Below are 19,799 nucleotides of genomic sequence, written 5' to 3'. Positions count from 1 at the left end.
TAACAAGTACAATAATGTCACTATAATAACCACACTGAGTGCATTATGAGCCTTCCAAAGACACCCAACACAAAGTTTGTGTTGGATGCCACACACTCTTTTTATAAAGATGAACATATGTGTTCCCCCGAGGTACAGAGAGTCACACTTGCCTAGGGGAGGGAGCTGCCTTTAGCCTGGTGGTTAGATACTCCTCAGCATCAGCCAGGGTTGCTCAAGGGGTTCCCTGCCTGGCATGCCGGGTTTTATGGATTGCAGGTTAAGGCACCTACCTCTCCCTATCCATGGTACAGGGAGCCTGGCGTTGGCCAGAGGCAGGGGGAATCCCAGTGGTTTTTGAGGCACCTGAAGGAAGGCCTTGGGACGCTCAGTGGCACAGCACAAAGTCCCTTTGTGAATCTAGCCCTGACTGTCGCAGTCGGCGCCTAACACCAAAACGCAGCCCCCAGAAGCCTGCTCCATTGCCGAACCTTCCCGCTTCTCCAGTCCCCATGGCACCTAAGTGTCTGCCAGGGGCATGTGTGCAGCCACCTGACATCTGGTGCCTAGCTTGTACCTAAGCACTGAGAACCTGGGCGATCACTCACCTGCAGGGCCTGAGCTGGTAGCCTGGTCTGAGGCCACCTTAGAGAATGGCCACCAGACTAAACAGATGGCAGCACTAAACACAGCCAGAGGAGGAACCCCCTGCCCCCCAGTGTCCTTGTGGTTAGCCCACTCACCCAGGCTGTGGGGAGACAGGTACAAATCCCTGCTCTGCCTGAGAGCAGTTGGGACTTAAAGCCAGGTCTGTCATCTTCCAGGTGCGTGCCCAGCCCACTGGCTGCAGGGCACACTGGAGGGGAGTGCTCCGTCTCTGCTGCTGAAGCTGCTTCACTCTGTGTAAGATAATCAAATAGTCCCTGAGCAGCTGGCTCTCCCACACCCCAGGCGTGTGCCCCAGCAGGCCTGCTGAGTATTTAGCTATTTCATACAAAAACAGAACAGCTTCAGCTGGTGAGATGCAGCCCAGAGACTATGGCACGTGTAAGGTGGGAGACCCGGGTGTGGGTCCCTGCTGCTATCAGGCCCTGGGGGATTTGAACCCTGGTCTCCCCGCACTGGGGTGTGCTCGGCTCACAGGGATGGGCATGGCAGTAGCGCCGCCTCCTTTTGCCAGCAGGGGCCGCGGTGGTTTTGGTGCCTCCGGTCAGGCGAGGGGTCACAGCTGCGAGGTGCCTCCGGCCAGCCCACACAGCGCCTGACCCCCTTTGAGTGGCAGGGTGAGGGCCACCCCTATCGCCTCAGCATTGCCTCCTGATTGGCTCTGCGAGCACCCCGCGCTAGGTTCTGCGCTCACCGTCCTTAGACGCCTGACACTCCCAAGCCTTGTGCAGGGTGCCTGGGCACCTCACCCAGGGCTGAGGAGTTCATGGGCACCTAACCATCAGGCGTTGCAACACTGAGCCAAGTCCCCTTTCTGGCCACAGCCCCAGTGTCACACAGCAAGTCTAGGCTGGAGCAAGACTTGAACCCTGGGCTGGGGCATGACTCCGAGCAGTGATGAGCTGCCAAAATCTTAACAACCGGTTCCCTCCTCACCACATGAGGGTGTCGTGGATCACCCCCACCCCCCAGGACTCCTGCCCCATCCAACCCCCTGCGTTCCTTGATGCCCCCCCGGACCCCTGCCCCATCCACCCCCCCCCCCCGTCCCCTGACTGCCCCAAGAACCGGGCAGGAGGGTCTCGTGGGCCACCGTAATGGGTGCGCACCCTGTCCCTAAGAGCCAGAGGGACCTGCCGGGGGGCGAGGTGGGGAGTCCCGGCGGTGCTTACCTGGGGCAGCTCCCAGGAAGCATCTGGCAGGTCCCTCTGGCTCCTAGAGGCGGGGGAGCGTAGCTGGGGGGGAGCAGGGGGAGCAGCCGCTGCCCCCACCGATCACATCAAAAGTGGCGCCTTAGGTGCCGACTCCGTGGGAGCTCCAGGGCTGGAGGCCCCAGGGGGAGAATTTGGTGGGTGCAGAGCCCCCGGCAGCTCCCCGCCCCGCGCCCGGCTCCAGCTCACCTCCTCTCTGCCTCCTCCCCTGAACGCGCTGCCCTGCTCTGCTTCTCCCCCCACCACGCTTCCCACAAATCCCGCTCTGCTTCTCCCCCCCCCCGCTTCCCCGCGAATCAGCTGTTCGTGCAGGGGGGCTGAGAAGCAGGCTGCGGCTTCATGCTCAGGCCCAGGGAGGCAGAGGGGAGCTGGGGCGGGGGGGGGGGCGAGGAGGGGCGCCCGCGCCGCAGCAGGTAACCCGGGGTGAGGGTGGGGTCGCAGGGGAACTGCTCCCCGCCCCAGCTCCCCTCCGCCTCCCTGGGCCTGAGCGCAAAGCAGCCGCCTGCTTCTCCGCCCCCCCCACCCCTGGCTTTCCGCAGGAAGACAAAGGGGGGGGGGGTGGCAGGGCAGAGAAGCTGAGTGGGGCAGTGTGTAACTCAGGGGCAGAGGTGGAGGCAGGGCGGAGTGGAGGGGAGCTGGGGCCGGGCGTGGGGTGGGGAGCTGCCGGTGGGTGCTCTGCACCCACCAAATTTTCCCCGTGGGTGCTCCAGCCCGGGAGCATCCACGGAGTCAGCGCCTAAAGCACCACTTTTGGCTGGTTGTTAAATTTAGAAGCCCTTTTAGAAACCAAAAGGGCTTCTAAATTTAACTGGTTCCAGTGAACCGGTGCGAGCCGGCTCCAGCTCACCACTGACTCCGGGACTAGCCTCACTCTGTTTATCGGGTGATTTGCTTCTTTGGCAACGCCAGCTACTCTCCGTTCCCTCCACCCCAGCAGGGCTGGAGCAGGCAGGGTTTCTGTCTGGCAGCGCCTGCGGGCAGAGTCCCCGCTGTGGAGCTTAGACCCAGACCGGAACGCCGGTGCGGCTTGGGGCTTTGGTGCGGGCCCCGTCCTGTTCTCAATAACAGCCTGAAATCCCCCTAGGCACTTTAGCTGCTCTAGGGCGGCTCCCAGCCCGGTACATCTGGACCCACCCTCGATGATGTCTGGAGCCCAGACATGCCACTGAGTGCTGAGTGATCGCAGCCTTGGCTTGGGGGGAAGGTAGGTGCATGAAGGGGCATGGGCTGGTCCCTTTCCCCAACCCTCCTAGCAACAACTGCTGTTTTCTAAACAAACCCCCTCACGTAGGGTGGCAGGGGGCCAAGGGGCATCTCGGCTCCATGAAGATTAAAACTCAGCCTCCACCTCCCCCATCCCTCTTCCCTCCAGAGCAGACAACACCCGGGCCCAGGGCCTGTGTGCACCCGTCTCCCTCCATCCCTGGCCTCAGAGAGAGACAGAGCAAAACTCACACAGCTGCTCAATGGCCTAGGATGGAGATATCCCGATTCTATCAAAGAAATTAGTTCAACAGCGTCTCTAAGCCTCTGAGTTCAAATGAGATCTATCCCTGACTCAGGGAAGGGTCAGCCCAGCCCATGGTTCAGGGTAAGGGGCTTGGCTGCATAGCAAAATTAGAGAGGAGGCTCTGTGTGTTGGGGGGGCATAGAGATTTAACCCTAAAATACCCCCTCTCTACTGATATGCTGCATGGAGGGTCTCTAGTTCCTGGCCCTGGCTCAGACCACGGCCCTGCCCCGCTCCCTGCCCTGCACAGGGATTAGACTTTTAATCGGCAGCTGTGTGGAAAATCGCTCACATAGAGATAAAGCGCAAGGCACCTCCTTGGGGCACCTCCGTGATCACCCAGCCTGCCCGGCCACAGAAGGGGGGCAATGTACTCAGCCCCCCACCTAACAACCAATCTCGTTGCCTTGGTGGTGCCCAGATTAATCAAGTGCGCGCGTGTGTGCCAGGGATGGGTGGCTCCACTCCAATCCCCTTCTTGTCGCCATTCCAGCCTTTCAAACCTTGGCTGAGTTTTGCTGCCTAATCCTCTTGTGTCTCGCTCTGCGCTGCATTCCGGCACCTCCCTAACCCCGGGAGCTCTGCGCGGCTGCAGACATGGCGGCTGGGACAGCTCCAGCCATCGGCCTGGCCAGCTGGGGTGGAGGATCTCAGCTGCGTGTAGCTGTGCAGCAGGCTGGAGGACACCACCGTAGGGCTGGGGCCAGGGCCAGGCAGGCCAACGCCTTTGCAGGACTGTCAGCTCCAGGAGATATAGCCGTGGGGGAGCAGAGGGGGTGAAGGGCAGCTCAAGGGAAGTCCACCCCTCTTCTCCTGAGACGGTTCCCATAGGCCCTAGTCAGCCCTGCAGCCCCCAGTATGTCTTTCCAGGAGGTAGCTGTCTGTCCGTCTGCATTTCTAATGCACCCATCACTGTGGTTTCTGGACATCAGGTGTGGCCAGGGGAGCAGCACTGGAAGCGCCTCTCCCTGGATTGCAGCCAACGTGTCCCCACCCCCAGCCTGGCATGGCCATCGATGGGGACATGAGAGGAGCATGGGCTCCATGGCCCGCTTGGCCCTCAGCTGGGGCTGCCCAGAAGGGGACAGTTCGTAGCCGCTGGGGGGGTGGTTTGGATAAGCTGGACATCTGCCTATCGGGTACTGTACTGAGCCCCACCAAACTCGTTTCACCTTTGCTCACTGTGCTGCTGCCGCCTGGCTGCCTCCCCTCTGGCCCCTGTCAGGCTCCCACTCTGGGGCTCCTTGGCCCTGGGGCCCAGCCCCTCCAGTGACCCAGCCTAGAGCCCGGTTTACAGAACTCCCCCACCCCCCGTCCCAGCTGCCCGGGCCGGTGCAGGGGCTGCAGCACGATCCCACCGACCTCCAGGATGCTGCACGGGGCGAAGGAGGGGGCATGTGACGTGGCAGGGCCTCAGCCTCCATCCTTTACCAGGTGCTGAGCCACCCCTTGGAGCCCTGTCACTCTCCTTCCCAGCTCAGCTCCTCTGAACACCTGGCTCTGTCAAACCCACCCTCCGGCCACATACCCCTGCTGCTGCCACCCGTCTCCGAGCTCCAGCCGCCTGTCTGCCTCTCTCCAGGGCAGGTCTGTCTCTGAGGTATCTGAGCTAGCAGGGAACCGCGCAGGCCTCTGCCCCACACAGCTACTCGCTTTCCACCCTGCTGGCTGCAGATCCTCTCCTAATGCCTTAATCCTGCTGTTATCCCTGCCAGCCCCGACAACGATATTCCCTTGACCTTGACACCCTGGCCCTCTCCAGGAAGGGGGCCCCGGCAGCTTGTGGCACCAGGATTTTGAGACCTAAGGACTGGCTGGAGGTGATCCACCATGGCCTCCCTTCTGCAGGCCACCAGGAGGCAAGGAGCTGGGGGGCCGGCAGCCCTGCCCAGTGGGATGGCCCGCATGGAGTTTGAGGAATGCCAGCAGTGGGCACAGAGTGAGCCCCCAGGGAGGCCACATCCATCAGCGTTTGGGTGTGGCCGATGCCCCAGTCCGGGTGTCACCTGGGCTGTCAGAATCCCCCAGGGGAGAGGCCATGCTGGGCTCACTCTCCGCCTTCTGGGGCTGGTGCCCTGACCATGTCAGAAACATGGGGCTTCTCTGGCCACAGCCCCACACCCGACGAGGAGGATGAGGATAGAGACAGTGCTAGAGGGAAAGCGAGAGGAGGAAAGCTAGTGGGCACATGAGCAGGGAGAGGGCTCTGCAGAGACTGCGGCTGCAGAAGGAAGCGCTGGGCTAAGTTCACTTCTGGTACTTGTTCCCAGAGCTCCCCCTGGCTCCTAGGAGATTATAGAATATCAGGGTTGGAAGGGACCTCAGGAGGTCATCTAGTCCAACCCCCTGCTCAAAGCAGGACCAATCCCCAATTTTTGCCCCAGATCCCTAAATGGCCCCCTCAAGGATTGAACTCACAACCCTGGGTTTAGCAGGCCAATGCTCAAACCACTGAGCTATCTCTCCCCTCTGTTTATGTATTTGTTTGTTTGTTTGTTTGTTTGAGATGGGAGGTGCCAAGCTAGGACACACAGTGCTTGTGTCCCTGCTGACTGGAAACAGATATGGAGCCTTTAATAGCTGGGCTAGGATTTGACGGTGGCCAATGAATGGGATGTTTTCAAGTAGTACAAAGGGGCTCAGAGTGGGCATTTGGTGGCATCTAATTCTTTGCTTCCCACCATGAGCTATAGATTGTTAAGAAGCTGCCATATTTCCTCCCAGAGGGGGCTGCATTTCAGTGGTGGGTAAAGCAATTCCGATATTATACACTAAGTGCTAAGCTCACCTTGCCCTTGATTATGGCACTGCAGCCGCAATTCTCTGCTATCTGTGCGCTGCAGTACAGGGTGCCATGAGGCTTGATCAGTGGGTGCCAAATTTTCAAAAGCAGCCACTGATCTGGGGCCCCCAACCTGAGCCCCCATGGGCCCAATGCCCAGAGACATGCTGAGCAGCCACTTCTCCAGATGACGGAGCCACAACAACCAGCAGCAGAGGCCACTTTTTGAAGCTGATAAAGTTCTCCGAGCTCCTCAGCTGGAAGGTGCTGGGGCCGGCTAAGGAGCAGGCCTGGCAGTGCCACCTGCGGACGAATTAGGATGAGGTGAGCTGGAATCATTTCAGATCCTGGGACATGGGGCCTTGTAGCATTGTGTCTTCTTGGTGGCATACAGGAGTTTGCACAGTGCTTTACAAACAAGTACCTGCTGCTTCTACAGGCGTTGCTGTTGGGAAGGCAATTTGCATTTTCCACCTGCAGAAATCCATGTCTCAATGGCTAAACCCAGCAGGGGCTGGGACACTGAGGCTCTGCCCCGCTCAGAATCCAGGGCTCAATGCGTACGTCTGCCTGGGAGTGAGTGCATCAGGGTGTGGGAGTGTGTGTGTGAGGGTGAAGGATTGTGAATGTGTGTGGGGGGCTGTCTGAGGGCGTGGTTGGTTGGTGTGTGAATAAGTTTGTGTGAGTGCAGATCGCGGCTACTAGAGGACAAAGCCGTTTCTCCAGCAGGGTCCGATCAATATTTTCCCAAGTGACCCCTGCTGCTGGTACCTCAGTCACTGGGGACCCAGCCTGAGACACCCTGGGCCTGGCAGTGCTGAGCTCCCGTGGCCCCGGCTGGGGGGCCCCGGGGGTGCGGCTGTGGCCTGGCAGAGAGTCTCTCTCGTGCTGTGTCTCATTCCTCCTGCAGGATGGCAGAAAGGGCAGCTGTGTGGGGGCACCTGAGGGGCAGGTACCAGCTGCTGCAGGCCAGTGTCACTCCGCCCTCCGCTCCCTGATTTTAAGGCACTGCCCCATATTTCATTTATCTGTCCCTTAGGGCGTCCCTGGTGTTAAGCCGTATTGAAGTGTATCCCTACGGCTGACAGGTACCATGGCAACGTTACACTGCAGCTTGGGAGAACGCTTGCAGAGGGCAGTAGAAGTGTACGCTGGAGAGGAAAATGCACAACATGCTCAGGGCACTGGGGCTTCCCTAAAATGTCCCTTAAATTAAGGGGTTGGCCAATGGTTTCCCCACATGGTTTCCCCACATTTTCCACTCCAGTGGCTGGAAACCCCCGAGAGCCAAGGGACCGAGCTGTACTGTGGTTGCAGCAGTCACACTTGTTGCTTCCATCGCATGCACTTCAGGGCACGTGCTCAGGCCCTTCAGATCCAGAGATGCAGGCCCTGCTGGTCCTCACCGCTTGCTGTAACAGCCTTAGGTGTCCTCTGGTCTCTGGGGCGGGAGGGGTGACACCAGATTGAGATTCATTCCCGTAGCAGGCAGTGGTCTCCCCCCACCCACCCCCACACAGAGCAGGGCTCATCCCCTGCAGCAGGGGGCAGCAGGCGCGCACATATGCACATGCACACACTAGCTGGCGACATGACAACGCCAAGCAGCAGCCTCCGGTGTAGCTGGGATCAAAGGAATTAGGTGCCTGCCTACAATGCAGCAGCATCCCAAGTGGGTTCAGCGCAGCTCTGGCTCGCAAACGGCTATTGTCCAAAACTCACCCATCTCCCCTCCCTGCAATACCAAGGGGTTTCCCCCTTGTGTTGGCTGTTTCCAGGGTTTCTCCCAGCCAACCCTCCTGCCTCTTTCCCTGGCCTCCACCTGGCTCAGAGCCTCTCCATCTTTTATATGGCATTAATGAGACCCACCTGCTCTGACAGCCAGTGTGAGTCAGTGAAATAGCTCTTGTCTTCATGCAGGGTTCTCAAAGCTGACACTGTCACCATAGCCAGGCAGCAGTTGCCACCTCTGCAGGCTGCTTTCTGTTTTCCTCTGTTCTTTTGTCACTTTCTTGGCTGTGGCATCCCTGGCCCCCATTGCTGCTTGGCAGTAGCCCTGAGCCTACGGGCAGGGCAGAGGGACTGTTACTTGTTGCACTCACACACCTTGCCTACTTGCAGAGGGACCGGGATGGTGCCCTGCTCCAAATGGCTGGAGATCTCCCCAAGAAGCTGGCATTAGCGGTGAAGGTGAGGAGGAGGCAGGGGTTGAGGAAGCTGCAAGAGGTGGATTTTGAAGCCTGAGGAGTCGAGTGCAGGGCGCTGCCCATGTGGTGAAGGAGAAGTGCTTACTGGTGTATGACCCAGCTTGCCTCCTGCTAAATGAATCCAAACTGAGAGCCCACTTGCTCGGCTTCCGTGGCCTAATGGGTGAGGCGGGGGCGGCCTATGCCGGCCAAGGTGGCTTCAAATGGCATCTGGGATGGGAACATTCAGAACCTTGATATTTTAGACATTCGGATCCCACCATGCTGGGCGCCAGCTAAGACTTGGACTAGAATAACCCCCAACTGCCTCCTCTCCTCCCTCGGCCACAGAGCACAGACACAACCCTGCTGACAGCTGGTGCAGGGACCCAGACCCTGTTCAGCAGAGACTGCTTCTGCCACAGCCCTTCCTGCTCCTCTGGGGTGTGGTGCAGCCACCCGCTTCCCTCACTGTGTATGAGGCTGCGTTCAACTGATCTGGTGTTTAGGGCCTGGCTGAAATCAGGGCTCTGGTGGCAAATTCCCCCAGGAAAGGCTGGGGCTTTCCCGCTGCCCTCGGGGGTGAGGGTGCATGTCCTGGCACTGCTTTCCGGGTCACTGGAGCGCCACAGTCGGCGGGCTCAGCCCAAGCTCTCTGTCATCCTGGATAGGTTGGAGTTGCACAAGCCCGTGGCTCCGTCCCATACGCAGGATTTCAGCCTGTTCTGGGTGCCCTGTGGCTATGGATCCACAGCTGGAGACCCAGGCTGGGCCGGGAATTCCTGCCATGCCACTTGCCCCTTTTTCTGTTCCCCCCTTGACACTGAGATTGAAGGGGTCTGTGTGCACCCCCTGCTGGAGAGAGGGAAGTATCACCACTGTTGCAGGATTTCGAACAGCAATGTGTGAAATCGTTTTTTGGCATCAAACACCCTGTGAAGGTGCTGGCTGGGGGAGGGGTGCATCTTTCACCGAGCACGGCCAGGGTCCCAGGGGTCTAAGCACTGAGGTAGCTTTTGAATTCTCCTCTCTCTGTCTCCAGAGAGTACCCGGCTATCTAGCTACCTACCCCTCTAGCTATGGATCCATCTCTAGCCATACCCCACCACCCAATCTATCTGGTCAGACCCCACCACCCTTTGTACAGCGAGGTTTTGGAAGCGCACAGAATGCAGGACCAGCCCCAAGGGGCATTTGTGTCCAATCCATAATCAAAGCCTCACAGGACCTGGAACTAGGGGAAATCGGGGTATTTTAGTTTTACAAAACCCATGTGCCTCATTTTATTTTTCTCATGTACAAATATGCATCAATTGTCACTTTCATTCCTAGCCAGAGGCAGTGTGGTGCAGTGGATAGGGTCCTGGTATGGGACCCGGGACCTCTGGATTCTACACCTGGTTCTGCAGGTGACCTAGAGGTCTCTTCTGTTTCTCCTCCCACCTGCTGTCTATTTAGCTTGTCAGGTCTTGGGAGCAGGGAGGTTTCTGACTCTATGTTTGTACAGCCCTCAGCACTGAGGGATCCTCATCTTGACTGAGGCTGTGACGCTGTCTCAGGGCATCCAGAATTGACACTGTCTCAAGGCACCCAGAATTATGGGTCACCTCCCCTCTTTACCCCTCTGCCTTAGCAAAGAGACTTGCTAGGGAGTTGAAGTGTACACCAGTTCCCTGACACTCACAGTCAGTTGCCACCCAATCAATCTCCTCCAAAGGTCTGCCAGCCTTTACTTTGCCTTGCAGGTAACACTTGGTTCTTGCCAGCTCCCAAGCCCCCTGGATGAGTGTGTTCCCCTGGATGTGCCCAGAAACGCCCAAGTCCGCTAGCTCCAGAGAGAGAGTGCACACATCGGTTTGTTTGAATCAATGACTCATATTACACAGACTGTACTGAGAGTTAGGTACGATAACACAAGGAGAAGTTTGTTAATGAATTGGAATTCATTTGCAAATTGGATACTATTAATTTAGGCTTAAATAGAGACTGGGAGTGGCTAAGTCATTATGCAAGGTAGCCTGTTTCCTCTTGTTTTTTCCTACCCCCCCCCCAGATGTTCTGGTTTAACTTGGATTTAAACCTGGAGAATGGTCAGTTTAGATGAGCTATTACCAGCAGGAGAGTGAGTTTGTGTGTGTATGGGGGTGGGGGGGATGTGAGAAAACCTTGATCTATGCAGGAAATAGCCCGACTTGATTATGTAAAGAGTTGTCACTTTGGATGGGCTAGCACCAGCAGGAGAGTGAATTTGTGTGGGGGGGTGGAGGGTGAGAAAACCTGGATTTGTGCAGGAAATGGCCCAACTTGATTGTCATGCACATTGTGTAAAGAGTTGTCACTTTGGATGGGCTATCACCAGCAGGAGAGTGAAAACCTGGATTTGTGCTGGAAATGGCCCACCTGTTGATCACTTTAGATAAGCTATTACCAGCAGGACAGTGGGGTGGGAGGAGGTATTGTTTCATGATTTCTGTGTGTATATAAAGTCTGCTGCAGTTTCCACGGTAAACATCTGATGAAGTGAGCTGTAGCTCACGAAAGCTCATGCTCAAATAAATTGGTTAGTCTCTAAGGTGCCACAAGTACTCCTTTTCTTTTTGCGAATACAGACTAACACGGCTGTTCCTCTGAAACTTAACAAAGATAGAGATTTAAGTGATACTGTGTAAGAAGAGAGGAAACAGCTGAGAGACTGAACATAACTTTATCAGGCTAAACTCTTTGTCTAAGATAAGCTTCTCACCTAAAGCAACCTCTCCGTGTCACCATCCCCCAGGGCCAGGATCCAGCTTTCATGGGTGCGAAAAACGCTGCCCTTTTTGCTTCCTCAGTGCTGGATACCAAAAATCCCTGTTTGCCTCCTTCTTATAGTCCAGTAGACCTTTGAAACGTAACCGGCTGTTTGCTCTCCGGAGCGCTGGTTGCTCTGTTGCTCTTCTCATCCTCTTGTTAGTTTGCTTTTCCTGTTGACTTCAGATGCAAATAAACTCCCATGGTGTTTGCCTTACCCTGCTTACTATGCATCAGAGCTCCAGGCAGCCCAGTCAACCAACGTTCTTTTGTCTGGGGAAAACAGATTTGTAATACATACATACAACGGCTTGCATGACACCTGTTCATACACCTCACAATGCTTATGATGCCCAGTAGAATATAACCTTTTATTTAAGACCTTACACAACATTCTTTATAGATTAATACCATGGTAGCCATGTGTTAGGTGTAGTGAGTTTGTCAGGTCTGAGAGAGGTTGCTGGTACATGACAGTGAGCCCTTTGTCAACTGGCACGAGGGGCTCCTAGGGTCACAGAGGCCTAGCAGTTACCATAATCTAATGAATAAGAACTGAAGCTCAATACCACGGGCCTGTCTCATCACTGCACAACAGTACAGGGCTTGTTGGGAGGCTGGGTTTGGTTCTCCAAAAATGACACTACCGCCCAGACTGGTTCAACTTCTGCTTCCAGTTTATCTGCCCTGCCAGAGCTCAGGCAAACGGATACGGAGAGGCCGTTCGCTAGTTCAAGCCAAGGCGTGGGACTGGGGAGGAAGTACAGGAATGACTATGGATTTATGTATCGGGGGTAGCCGTATTAGTGTGTATCCACAGAAACAACAAGGAGTCCGGTGGCACCTTAAAGACTAACAGATTTATTTGGGCATAAGCTTTCGTGGGTAAAAAACCCACTTCTTCAGATGCATGTTTTTATGGATTTATGGACATCCAGATTCAGAACCTCAACTGGTGTAGAAGAGCATGCACCGATTTCCACCAGCTGAGGATCTGGCCCTAGAGTGTGTCTGGTGTAAATGGGCATGTTTTCATTCAATATCATTCAATAAAATCCAGATCCTAACTGTTTGTAGCCATAACACAGATCAGGGTACTTTTTCCCAGAGCGGACATGATAACCCTGCTGTCCCAACTAAAATCCAACCCAAGTAAATTGGATTCAACCTTCAGTCCCTGCTGAAGCTTCGCACGGATCCAGGATTCTTCTTGCCCTCCTGACCTCAACTATTTGTGCAGCACTGCTGTTGACTGTTAAACAGCTGGTGCCTTCTACCCCAGAGGTGGCTGCATTTCAGCTGTGGCTGATCTATCCAGATGCTTTGCAAGGTGGTGAGTGCTTATTGAAATGAATAGGAATGAGTGTGGCTGCCTTACAGGATTAGGACCTCTCTTTGTAAACGACTTCAGACTCAAAGGCCCCAATATGTTATTTTTATTATTCAGTTTTATTAAAAATAAACTCGCCGCTGTTGAAGGGAAAGGCTATTCATTCCCTCCTAGCCCCATTTGAACTCCTCACGTGAGCTACATGGTTAAAAAGCTCCTGTCTTTGGAAGACAAAAAAAATAAATAAAAAAATCAAGATGACATTAGTTCTATTTTTCAACTCTAAGATTACTTCATTGAGGACATTCCCTTATTACGTATATTCCACAGGTACCATAGGCTTAAATAGTGCAGAGCAGACAAATAGCCATGGAAGGTTGAAGGCTGCTAAGATCACTAATACCTGTCTATTTTAGTGAGGTCTAATCTGCCTGAATCTCCTGTCCCCAGAGCACTAAGCTAGCTGAACCCTTGCAAAATGCACGGCAGTATTCTATAGTAATGGCCCCAAACGTTGCTGTGTGACCAAGGAAGCTGTGGGGCTCGGGGTCATGGCTGGAGAATATTGGGTTATAGGTTTATAAAGGAAATCAAGCCCTTTGATTGCAGCCCCTGCACTGGGCTGCATGTGGCTGTGCATTGTCCTGCCTGAATGTTAACCCATGTGTCTGTAAGAGCTGGAGTTTCAAAGGAGGCTGTCTGGGCCAAGGACTCTGCCTCCGTTTGTGTTTGCAAAGCACCTCCGGCATCGTGGATGCTCCTGGAACCACAGTGGTGAGCTTTTCTTGGCAAACAAGTGTAGTGTCCAGGTTTCACAGGGTGAAGTGACTTAACCAAGGCCCACAGGCAGACAGTGGGAGAGCTGAGGTGAGAGTCGTCCCTGAGTCCTGAATCCCATTTCGCAACACTAGCCCTGGCTGCTCTCCTCCCTTTGGGTAATGCACTCTTGGCATGTTTAATCTCAGTAACTGAGAGCCTTTTTTCCTGCAGGGACATTTTCTTGCCCTGTTCCCATAGCCGCTGGCTTGGCTCCTGGTGTTCCTCAGTACTTTTGGTAGCCAACTGAGATATTTGGTAGGCCAAGTACTCAGGAACGTGATCTAGCAGCTAAAGACAGAAATGGGAGTCGGAGAGTTTTGGGTCTCTTCCTAACCATGTCAGAGAATTGCTGAGTGGCCCTGGTCAAGTCACATCCCTGCTCTGTGCCTCAGTTTCAACTGCTGTAAAATGAGGCTCATGATCCTCCTCTACTGGAAAGCACAAACGTGCTTGGATATGACAGTGAAGGGGCCTTGTCAGCACCTAGAAGGACAGAGTATTATGAGAATACATAGTCCAGGTACCACAGATCACAGTAATGGGGAGAGGAGACACTTGGTTCAGATAAAAGAAAAGGAGGACTTGTGGCACCTTAGAGACTAACCAATTTATTTGAGCATGAGCTTTCGTGAGCTACAGCTCACTTCATCGGATGCATACCGTGGAAACTGCAGCAGACATTATATACACACAGAGATCATGAAACAATACCTCCTCCCACCCCACTGTCCTGCTGGTAATAGCTTATCTAAAGTGATCATCAAGTTGGGCCATTTCCAGCACAAATCCAGGTTTCTCACCCTTCACCTCCCCCCCCCACAAACTCACTCTCCTGCTGGTAATAGCCCATCCAAAGTGACAACTCTCTTCACAATGTGTATGATAATCAAGGTGGGCCATTTCCTGCACAAATCCAGGTTCTCTCACAGAGGTCCCCCTCGAGATATCTGCTGCACTCAATTCCCATTAGCTTCAGTGGGTGCTGAGCACCGTGCAGGATCTCACACAGACCAGCCACAACTAAAATGTAGTCACCCCGGGGTGGAACGCACCAGCTGTTTAGCAGCACACAGAAGTTCAGGTAAGCTACAGAGACCTCTCTCAGGATATCTGCTGCCCCCACAGGAATAACACCCACTCAGCCCCAAGCACACAGCACACTTGCCATGCCAGGCCTGTCCCAAGCTGCCGTCTGACATGCTGGGCTGGGCCAGGCTGGGCTGCCCTTTGTGTCTTCCCAGGGTTCTTTCCTCCCTAGAATGATTCGGGGGGCACCTCTGCAACTGCCACCATCCCAGGGAGCACTGGGTAGTCGTAGGGGAGGCGCTGGGAGTCCAGCAGCAGCGATCCCAGCCCCTGCTGATGTGTGCCTGCCTGAGCAGAGGAGCCCAGGGTGCCCCAGGGGGCAACACTCTGGTCCTTTTGGGGAAGAAGGAAAGATGCCAAGCCCAGATTCATACAGCAGGGTGACACCCATGGCGGGGATGGGCCTAGCAGGGGTGAGCAGCATTGTGGGGGTGCTGGCCCAGAGCTTGCTGGAGTTGATGGTAAGGAATGGTAAGCAAATACTTCTCTGAAAGGCCATGACCTCCTCCCCTCCCTCCTGTTACTGAGGAATATGGAGCTGCCTGGGACTAAGGGCTGCGGCGAAGGTGCCTTGCAAGCCAGGCCAGCTCCTGGGACATGGCCTTGGGGGTACCTGGTTGCTCCCAGGGCAAAATAGCCCAGGCATGTGGGAGGGGGGTCCCCAGCCCTGGAGGACATCTCCCAGCCCCTGCCTTGTCAGTGAACTATTCAAAGGGTCCAGAATTACACACTCATGGCTGATTTCGGGGGACGAGGTAGGATGGGAAGGGACAGGAAGGAAAGAACAATTGAAACAGCGATGCATCAGAGATCTGGCCTTATATTAAAATGTAACAAATGCCTGGGTGTGTGACCGAGGGGGACAAGAAGCCAGTTCGCCCACCTACCCCCACGTGCCTGCTTGTGTGAAAGCTACAGGTCCTGCACATCAAGTGCAGCCCGTCCCTGACCCAGCGCTGTGCCATGCTCCCCTCCAGCCGTGCTGTGGGCAGGGCCCTTGTTTAAGGCTAGTGGGTTTCAGCATGTGTCAGGCTCAGGCATGGGGAATACGCACCACCAGATTCGAAAACCTACAAATCTGAGGAGGCTTTTTTGCAGTCACACCATGATCCTGTTTTTATGGAGGAGCTGCAGCATGTTCCAGTGGAGGGGGAAATGGACCAGCTTGAGTGAAACTGGGTCAATTCCTCCCCCTCTCTTCCAAGGAAAGGGCCCTGCTTCTGAGGCAGAAAATAGCAACACGTTGGAAATTTGAGACTCTGAAATTTCGTTTTGGAGAAGGTTAGTATTTGCACTGAAACGGCTGCTGCAAAACACGGGCCTTTGGGGCCAGTGCTCCAAAAATGATGAAACTGGCGCTAGAGTATTGTAACATCCTTCATGGTAAACGTCAGCTTTGCACAAGCTGGGGGGTGGTCTTGCAGTCCTTGCACAGTCAGGGCTCCCCATTGAAGTGTGCTTGTCGACACTGGCATTGGGACAGGCAGATCGCACCCCCCCATGCCTCCCCACAGCATTTCCAGATAGCTCCAGTACCTGCTGAGCAACTGAGGTAGATCAGCACCAGCCCCAGATTAACTCGTTTAGAGATGCCTCAGTTTTCCCATCTGTAAAGTAGAGCTAATGCCACCGACCTCCTGTGTGGAGCCGTTTGACAGCTTGGGGCTGTCTGTGAATTACATCATGCGTGGGGGGTGGGGCTTAATGCTGCATGTTTGTTTCAGTGTGGGTCTTGACAATCACCCCCAAAGTGTTACATAATTGATGGACAGCTCCCTAGGGATAAAATCTGGGGATGATTATTGATACTGACTCAATAATAATGACTAATGTAATTAATATATTACAATTATTATTAATTAATGTAATTATTAATTAATAACCTTTCCCTGGCCTGTTTTGTCCGATGATCTCAAAGCTCATCACTAATCCTCGGCAGTGAACTACGCCTTGCAGCCTGCCCGGAGGACAGCACGTTTGCGATTCCCAAGCCTGTGGCGCTCCAGTGGGGTTGGGCACGGGGACCGGCGGGCACTGGGCACGGAGCCAGCAACACTGGCAGGGAGGCACACTATTGCCAGGGAGGTGCCACCATGCCTGGAGGTTCGGCTGCCCTGCCTCTCCTCCAGGCATGGTGGCACTGACTGAGTAAAGGCAATAATGGGCTACTGCTGCTGGGGAAGCCATGCAGAGCTGAGGTGGGTGCTCAGCAACGAGGAGGGGAAGGGGGAAGGGGCTGGCATGGCGGGGAGGGCGCTCGCCCTCTGTTTAACCATGGCACCGGTTCTGTGCCACGATCCCTAATCTCAGTCCGGGCTGTCTGCCCAGTGCCCGGCCAAGGAGCTCAGGGCAACTCTCTGGGCAGGGTGACACCAGCTTGTGATCAGCCAATGGCAGAGAGCCAGACGGCCGGGGATGAGGATTGTGATATTAACCCAGATTTAGAACAGGGGCTTTGGAAAGTTTGGGAACTGCTGCCCTACTCCCTATCTCCCATCCCCCCTCTATCCCAGCCAGCTCCGTGTTCATGGCCAGGCCTGAGGGGGCTTCCTAGTGATCTCCAGCATCACATGGTGCAGAGGCCCTGGGGTTTGCTCTGAAGTAGGGTGGTGCATGAGGTGTGGCCATGCATGCTAAGGTGAAGACATCTGGAGTGCTCCGCTCAGAGGCTGCCCAGGTTTCAGTGGCTCCCCTCCACCCTTGAGACTGCGAGAGTTGGGTCAGCGCCTCAGAGGGTCTTGCGGCTCCGATCTCAGACTGCTGAATGCAGAGGGGAGCTTGGGGAGGGGAGGGGAAGGAGATACACTTCCCCACAACCTCCTCTGCCCCCTGGCTGGGGAAACACGGCAGGGCTGCTGGGCATCCACATCATGGGGACCTGGGCTCACCCCCCCGAGGCCCTGCACCAAAAGGGAAAGCGGGCCCTCTGGCTTGCTGGCCTCTCTCTCCTCACCCCGCGACATGTGGAGATGCGCTGGGGCCCGGGGGGTGGGGCGTGGTGAGCTCATGCCCAAATGGGCTCAGCCACCCGGAAGCACAGAACACAGGGAGGGGAAGTATCCAGTTAGCCGTGCTCAGCACCGTCCCTCTGGGCTCAGGTGTGTGGGCTATGGGATGCCCTCAGCACCTGGTGTTCTCATCACAGACAGCTACCTCCTCCCCTCCTCTCCCCTCCCCTCCCCCCTCCTCCTCCCCCATTCCCCCCCTGCCCCCTCCAAGCCTGGGAGGGGCCCGCATAGCCAGGGACAAGTTTGCAGGCTCCCACTCTGGGCGCAGTTGTGAGCGTGTGTGTGATTCGGGTCAGAACCTGGCTAATCACCCCGCTCCCCCCTACCATGTCACCACCTGTCCCTCCTCTCCCTCTGCCTCCGCCTCCCCAGGACTCTTTTGGGTCACTCCTGCCTGGCTCCCCCGCCTGCCCCAGTCCTCTTAATGAACTAAAAAAGTGATAAATCCCTCTCAGAGCTGACCACGTGAGTGCCCCACACCTCCCGGCCTTCCCCTACCCCTGGCAGCCCCCCACCTCCCACCCATCCCCTCCCTGGTAAGCTGACGCAGCGTCTCTAAGCGTTAGCAGCTTTAGCTTCTAATAGGATTAGCAAGGTTTAAAACTGTCATTTGAGTGAACTAAACCTCTTGATACCCTGCATTGCACCTTCTTAACCAATTTGCCTTCAATTAGGGTAATTGGGAAACTAGCAAAGAAGTATAGCATTAATATTTTAAAGTGATGAAGTGATTATGGGCCTCAGACTAGGAAGCAAATCAATTTGCTATCTGCGCCTAAAAGGCAATTATAATCATTTGTCAGATACATCCCCTCCCTCCCGTCCGTGCTCACCAACACCTTAAGGAGGTTAGATGGGAAGGCTCTGAGCACGCAGCCATTGTCAGGAAAAGGCAAATCCCTAACATGGAGAGGCAGGGGGCAGCTGGACGGGCCTCCCAGGTTCACAGCTGCCACCGTGCCATGGCACCTACAATTAGATAGGCACTGACTGGCGAGCATGGTTAACTCAGATGACCCCCGGCTGGGTCTGAGGCAGGCTTGGTCTCCCTAAACGTGCAGCGGATGCGAGCGGAGGAGATGATGCGTTTCAGAGGCTGCTTCAGATCTGGGTTTATCACAGTCACGCACTCAGCTGTGTAGGCTGCATTTTCATATCTGTGAGCGCTGGTGCACAACGCTCGCATACATGCCAACACACACACTCACACGTATGCAGCATGCCCTCTGATGTGCACACTCACTTTCTCCCACACATGCTCCTGCTCACGGAATTCACACTCCGGCACGCCCACACCTGTCACAGCGCTCACACTTCCCTGGAGTGAGGCACTTAAACACCCTTGAGGGGCTGGGCCTAAGGGACTTGCCCACGTAAATGAATGACAAGCTGGAGATAGAGACCAGGTTTCCTGACTCATAGGCCCCTGCTCAAGGCACTAGACCACAATCCAGCCAACCTGCAGCATCCTCCACCAGACCACCTATTAGAGCAGGTCAGAATATTGGGCTGGGGGTGGACAGGGCTGTTTCCACAGAAAATTTTGACTTTTCAGGTTATGATCAAAAAGCTTTTGGGGTTTGGATGAAAGTTTTGGGGTTTCAATACAAAAGTGGCTTTTTTCCGCAGACACTTGCCAGGCCAAGTTTTGTTTAGTTTTCTGCGAACATTTTTTCTTTGGTTGAAAACCCCATTTTTCATTGAAAATGGCTTAATTGGAAAATTGTCTCGGCACCCTCACCAGGACAAATGGACAATCACCCATCAGAATGATTTCATGGCTACCATGGAAGGCAATGCTTTAAGCAACATACTTAATTTTCCAGCAGAGACCTGACCTTACAGTCCTCATGCATACAGAACCATTCAGCCTGCCTCATAATGCAAGAACAAAGGGACATTCAAGGACATCGAAAGGTGGCAAAATCCAGACTGAAAACAGGAAATTCTTTTTTCACACAATGCACAGTAGGCCTGTGGAACTCACTGCCACAAAAACTCACTGAAGCCAGGAGCTTGTCAGGATTCAGAAAAGGGATTAGACATTTCTCTGGTGAATGAGCATAACCAGAGTCATAACAGTATACAGCAAAAAGTAAATAAGAGCTTTGGAAAGGCTAGAAACCCGCCTGCTTCAGGGCATAAGCTGACCTCTAACTAGGGGCGTCAGGAGGGAACTGTCCCTGGCGACAGGCTACCCCATCCCTACAGGGCACTTGCATCTTCCTCTGAAGCAGCTGGTGCGGGCCACTGTCCGAGACATTCCTATGTTCCTAAAATTCTCCTCAGCAAGTCAAGGGGAGCTTTGCCTGTGATTCATAGATTCTAAGCCAGCAGAGACGATTGTGATTATCTAGCCTGACCTCCTGGATCACCCTGGCCAGACAACATCCCAGAAAGAATTTCTGTTTAAACTAGACCACAACTTTTAG

The sequence above is a fragment of the Lepidochelys kempii genome, chromosome 25, assembly GCF_965140285.1.
Source record: "Lepidochelys kempii isolate rLepKem1 chromosome 25, rLepKem1.hap1, whole genome shotgun sequence".
Classification (NCBI taxonomy): Eukaryota; Metazoa; Chordata; order Testudines; family Cheloniidae; genus Lepidochelys; species Lepidochelys kempii.
Note: the sequence above shows the minus strand (reverse complement) of the source record.